Genomic DNA, 7,274 nt, shown 5'->3' on the forward strand with positions numbered 1-7,274 from the left:
CGTTGCTAGGAGACGTCTGTAAATAGTCACTGTCCAGGGTGCTGAAAGAGTTAAGCGATCGGCAGTAACTGTTTCTGCACCCTGGACAGTGACTACCGATCACAATATACATCAACCTGTAAAAAAATATAAGTTCATACTTACCGAGAACTCCCTGCTTCTGTCTCCAGTCCGGCCTCCCAGGATGACGTTTCGGTCTAAGTGACGGCTGCAGCCAATCACAGGCCAAGCACAGGCTGCAGCGGTCACATGGACTGCCGCGTCATCCAGGGAGGTCGGGCTGGATGCCGAAAGAGGGACGCGTCACCAAGACAACGGCCGGTAAGTATGAATTTCTTTGACTTTCACAAGGGAAAGTGCTGTCCCTTCTCTCTATCCTGCACTGATAGGGAGAAGGGAAGTACTTTTACCGCAGTCCGCAGCAGCTAGTCCGCATCAATTTACTGCACATTTTGTGCAGATCCGCAGCAGAATCTGCAACGCAGATTCTGTGCGGCATTGATGCGGACAGTTGCGGAGGAAATCCGCCACGTGTGGTCATGCCCTAATAGAAATGTAGTATTATTATAGTAATGAAGTATTGTTATAGTAATGTAGTATTATTATAGTAATGAAGTATTGTTATTGTAATGTAGTAGTATTATAGTAATGTAGTATTTTTATAGTAATGAAGTATTGTTATAGTAATGTAGTACTGTTATAGTAATGTAGTATTGTTATAGTAATGTAGTATTATTATAGTAATGCAGTATTGTTATAGTAGTGTAGTATTATTATAGTAATGTAGTATTGTTATAGTAAAGTAGTATTATTATAGTAATGTAGTTTTGTTATAGTAATGTAGTATTATTATAGTAATGTAGTATTATAGTAATGTAGTATTATTATAGTAATGTAGTATTGTTATAGTAATGTGGTATTATTATAGTAATGTAGTATTATTATAACAATGTAGTATTATAGTACTGTAGTATTATTATAGTAATGTAGTAGTATTATAGTAATGTAGTATTTTATAGTAATGAAGTATTGTTATAGTAATGTAGTATTATTATAGTAATGTAGTAGTATTATAGTGATGTAGTATTTTATAGTAATGAAGTATTGTTATAGTAATGTAGTATTGTTATAGTAATGTAGTATTATTATAGTAATGTAGTATTTTTATAGTAATGAAGTATTGTTATAGTAATGTAGTATTGTTATAGTAATGTAGTACTATTATAGTAATGAAGTATTGTTATAGTAATGAAGTATTGTTATAGTAATGTAGTATTATTATAGTAATGAAGTATTGTTATAGTAATGTATGTAGTGTTATTATAGTAATGCAGTATTGTTATAGTAATGTAGTATTGTTATAGAAATGTAGTATTATTATAGTAATGAAGTATTGTTATAGTAATGTAGTATTATTATAGTAATGAAGTATTGTTATTGTAATGTAGTAGTATTATAGTAATGTAGTATTTTTATAGTAATGAAGTATTGTTATAGTAATGTAGTATTATTATAGTAATGTAGTATTATTATAGTAATGTAATATTGTTATAGTAATGTAGTATTGTTATAGTAATGTAGTATTATTATAGTAATGCAGTATTGTTATAGTAGTGTAGTATTATTATAGTAATGTAGTATTGTTATAGTAATGTAGTATTATTATAGCAATGAAGTATTGTTATAATAATATAGTATTATTATTATAGTAATGTAGTATTATTATAGTAATGTAGTATTGTTATAGTAATGTACTATTGTTATAGCAATGTAGTATTATAGTAATGTAGTATTGTTATAGTAATGTAGTATTATTATAGTAATGTAGTATTGTTATAGTAATGTAGTATTATTATAGTAATGAAGTATTGTTATAGTAATGTAGTATTATAGTAATGAAGTATTGTTATAGTAATGTAGTATTATTATTATTATTATTATAGTAATGTAGTATTATTATAGTAATGTAGTATTGTTATAGTAATGTAGTATTATTATAGTAATGAAGTATTGTTATAGTAATGTAGTATTATAGTAATGAAGTATTGTTATAGTAATGTAGTATTATTATTATTATTATTATAGTAATGTAGTATTATTATAGTAATGTAGTATTGTTATAGTAATGTGGTATTATTATAGTAATGTAGTATTATTATAATAATGTAGTATTATAGTACTGTAGTATTATTATAGTAATGTAGTAGTATTATAGTAATGTAGTATTTTATAGTAATGAAGTATTGTTATAGTAATGTAGTATTATTATAGTAATGTAGTAGTATTATAGTAATGAAGTATTGTTATAGTAATGTAGTATTATTATAGTAATGAAGTATTGTTATTGTAATGTAGTAGTATTATAGTAATGTAGTATTTTTATAGTAATGAAGTATTGTTATAGTAATGTAGTATTGTTATAGTAATGTAGTATTGTTATAGTAATGTAGTATTATTATAGTAATGCAGTATTGTTATAGTAGTGTAGTATTATTATAGTAATGTAGTATTGTTATAGTAAAGTAGTATTATTATAGTAATGTAGTTTTGTTATAGTAATGTAGTATTATTATAGTAATGTAGTATTATTATAGTAATGTAGTATTGTTATAGTAATGTGGTATTATTATAGTAATGTAGTATTATTATAATAATGTAGTATTATAGTACAGTAGTATTATTATAGTAATGTAGTAGTATTATAGTAATGTAGTATTTTATAGTAATGAAGTATTGTTATAGTAATGTAGTATTATTATAGTAATGTAGTAGTATTATAGTGATGTAGTATTTTATAGTAATGAAGTATTGTTATAGTAATGTAGTATTGTTATAGTAATGTAGTATTATTATAGTAATGTAGTATTTTTATAGTAATGAAGTATTGTTATAGTAATGTAGTATTGTTATAGTAATGTAGTACTATTATAGTAATGAAGTATTGTTATAGTAATGAAGTATTGTTATAGTAATGTAGTATTATTATAGTAATGAAGTATTGTTATAGTAATGTATGTAGTGTTATTATAGTAATGCAGTATTGTTATAGTAATGTAGTATTGTTATAGAAATGTAGTATTATTATAGTAATGAAGTATTGTTATAGTAATGTAGTATTATTATAGTAATGAAGTATTGTTATTGTAATGTAGTAGTATTATAGTAATGTAGTATTTTTATAGTAATGAAGTATTGTTATAGTAATGTAGTATTATTATAGTAATGTAGTATTATTATAGTAATGTAATATTGTTATAGTAATGTAGTATTGTTATAGTAATGTAGTATTATTATAGTAATGCAGTATTGTTATAGTAGTGTAGTATTATTATAGTAATGTAGTATTGTTATAGTAATGTAGTATTATTATAGCAATGAAGTATTGTTATAATAATATAGTATTATTATTATAGTAATGTAGTATTATTATAGTAATGTAGTATTGTTATAGTAATGTACTATTGTTATAGCAATGTAGTATTATAGTAATGTAGTATTGTTATAGTAATGTAGTATTATTATAGTAATGTAGTATTGTTATAGTAATGTAGTATTATTATAGTAATGAAGTATTGTTATAGTAATGTAGTATTATAGTAATGAAGTATTGTTATAGTAATGTAGTATTATTATTATTATTATTATAGTAATGTAGTATTATTATAGTAATGTAGTATTGTTATAGTAATGTAGTATTATTATAGTAATGAAGTATTGTTATAGTAATGTAGTATTATAGTAATGAAGTATTGTTATAGTAATGTAGTATTATTATTATTATTATTATAGTAATGTAGTATTATTATAGTAATGTAGTATTGTTATAGTAATGTGGTATTATTATAGTAATGTAGTATTATTATAATAATGTAATATTATAGTACTGTAGTATTATTATAGTAATGTAGTAGTATTATAGTAATGTAGTATTTTATAGTAATGAAGTATTGTTATAGTAATGTAGTATTATTATAGTAATGTAGTAGTATTATAGTGATGTAGTATTTTATAGTAATGAAGTATTGTTATAGTAATGTAGTATTGTTATAGTAATGTAGTATTATTATAGTAATGTAGTATTTTTATAGTAATGAAGTATTGTTATAGTAATGTAGTATTGTTATAGTAATGTAGTACTATTATAGTAATGAAGTATTGTTATAGTAATGAAGTATTGTTATAGTAATGTAGTATTATTATAGTAATGAAGTATTGTTATAGTAATGTATGTAGTGTTATTATAGTAATGCAGTATTGTTATAGTAATGTAGTATTGTTATAGAAATGTAGTATTATTATAGTAATGAAGTATTGTTATAGTAATGTAGTATTATTATAGTAATGAAGTATTGTTATTGTAATGTAGTAGTATTATAGTAATGTAGTATTTTTATAGTAATGAAGTATTGTTATAGTAATGTAGTACTGTTATAGTAATGTAGTATTGTTATAGTAATGTAGTATTATTATAGTAATGCAGTATTGTTATAGTAGTGTAGTATTATTATAGTAATGTAGTATTGTTATAGTAATGTAGTATTATTATAGCAATGAAGTATTGTTATAATAATATAGTATTATTATTATAGTAATGTAGTATTATTATAGTAATGTAGTATTGTTATAGTAATGTACTATTGTTATAGCAATGTAGTATTATAGTAATGTAGTATTGTTATAGTAATGTAGTATTATTATAGTAATGTAGTATTGTTATAGTAATGTAGTATTATTATAGTAATGAAGTATTGTTATAGTAATGTAGTATTATAGTAATGAAGTATTGTTATAGTAATGTAGTATTATTATTATTATTATTATAGTAATGTAGTATTATTATAGTAATGTAGTATTGTTATAGTAATGTAGTATTATTATAGTAATGAAGTATTGTTATAGTAATGTAGTATTATAGTAATGAAGTATTGTTATAGTAATGTAGTATTATTATTATTATTATTATTATTATTATAGTAATGTAGTATTATTATAGTAATGTAGTATTGTTATAGTAATGTAGTATTATTATAGTAATGAAGTATTGTTATAGTAATGTAGTATTATAGTTATTAAGTATTGTTATAGTAATGTAGTATTATTATTATTATTATTATAGTAATGTAGTATTATTATAGTAATGTAGTATTGTTATAGTAATGTAGTATTATTATTATTAATATTATTATAGTAATATAGTGTTGTAGTAGTTCAAATAACTAATTGATTAACAATAATTTTGTATTGTATCAAATTTGAAAGTAATGCGGCCCGTCATTTTCACAATTTTTGCTATGTGTGGCCAATTTACGAGGCCAAGTTTGAGGCCCTTGGTGTAAATGCTGCAGCATTTCCACAGTGGAATTCTGTGCGGAAATTTCGCAACGTTTACAGTAGCAGCAAAGTGGATACGATTTTGCAAATCTCAGGCCCATACTGCAAAACTAAATCACAGAAAAGTTCTGTTCTGCGGTGCGACTTTCAAATCCGCAGCATGTCAATTTGTGCTGCATATTCTGTGCGGAGTTGCTGCGTATTTGGCCTGTAAACTTCAATGGCGAGCATAAATTCTGTGCTAAATGTCGTAAGTTGAGTTGTGTTGCGGTTTGTGCAGCGGATTTGCACTAAAACACACAGAAAATCTGCAGATGCACATAAGGTTTGCTATAATAAATCCTTCATACTAAATCTGCAGGTAAAACCGCTGTGGAAAATCCACAGCATGATTGCAGCAATATACGCAGAAAAACGCACTATTTACTGCAGATTTCTGAAACTGATTTACTTGCGGTTTTTTTGAGATTCCATTGCAGGTTTTCTGTTTCAGAGAATCTGCAGCGTATCCTCCCTATGGGAACATACCCTTGAAGGAGTTGTCTCAGTAGAAACAACCTCTTTCACATGAGACAACACACCAAACAGCTGAAATTTTCTACAGCAAAGCCTGTACGTGTGAACATAGCTTTATAGTAGAGCCTACTCTGGCGGAGTCATCTATATTTTACATTTCTAATATATTGGAAATCTAAATCCACCGTCGTTACTAACATTATGTCAACATTACCCATCCCCGCATCAACCCATCATTAATTTCCTGCCACTTATCTACACTCCATTATCTTCACTTTTCTTCACCATTCCATATCCAAGAACCACAAACATCCGGCTACTAAAATCTAAACCACTATCACTCTAAGTAGACAATCACTGCTATAATAACACTGACCACAGGCCAAAACAGTAGACATTTTACTGTAATGTACTATACATATCGGATGTGATAGGAAATCGTACAGAGTCATTCTACAGGTTTCATAGCAGCTGTTCATGGCATACAATGTTATTCTCATATCTCGTTTTTAAAGGGTTGTAATAGTTGTATAGTGAAAGGTTCCGCAACTTTCTAATATACTTTGGCACATATTTAGCAATGTATTTGTGCTCTATTTTTTTTTGGGCAATTTTTTCACCAAAATAGTTTGTAATCTGCTATGCAACATATTTAATAAACCATTTGCACCAGAATTTACAGCCATTTGCTCCATGGATGTCAGTTTGTAAAATTGGATTGAATAGTTGGCGTGGCTTACTACATGGCCAAGATTTAGGGCGGGTTCACACATAGCGGAATTTCACTTAAATTCCGCTGCGGACACTCTGCAGCGTTAATCCGCAGCGGAGCCGTTTCTCCATTGACTTTCACTTTAATTTAGCAGTGTTCGTTTACACGATGCGTACAATTCCGCTGCGGAGCATAGGCTGCGGAGCGGAATTTGGTGTCCGCAGCATGCTCTGTCTGTTGCGGAGCAGTGGCGGACTGGTTGCGGACTCATGGCGGAATTTCTCCATTGACTTCAATGGAGAGTCAAAATTCCGCAATGAAGTCCGCAGATCTTATGTGTGCTGCGGAGCGTATTGTTTTTACTACCATGACATTTCTTCATTCTGGCTGGACCTATGTATTTCTAGGTCTACAGCCAGACTGAGGAAGTCAATGGGGCTCCCGTAATGACGGGAGCGTTGCTAGGAGACGTCTGTAAATAGTCACTGTCCAGGGTGCTGAAAGAGTTACGCGATCGGCAGTAACTGTTTCTGCACCCGGGACAGTGACTACCGATCTCAATATACATGTATCTGTAAAAAAAAATATAAGTTCATACTTACCGAGAACTCCCTGCGTCTGTCTCCAGTCCGGCCTCCCAGGATGACGTTTCAGTGTAAGTGACGGCTGCAGCCAAGCACAGGCTGCAGCGGTCACATGGACTGGAGCGTCATCC

The sequence above is a fragment of the Rhinoderma darwinii genome, chromosome 4 (assembly GCF_050947455.1).
Source record: "Rhinoderma darwinii isolate aRhiDar2 chromosome 4, aRhiDar2.hap1, whole genome shotgun sequence".
NCBI lineage: Eukaryota > Metazoa > Chordata > Amphibia > Anura > Rhinodermatidae > Rhinoderma > Rhinoderma darwinii.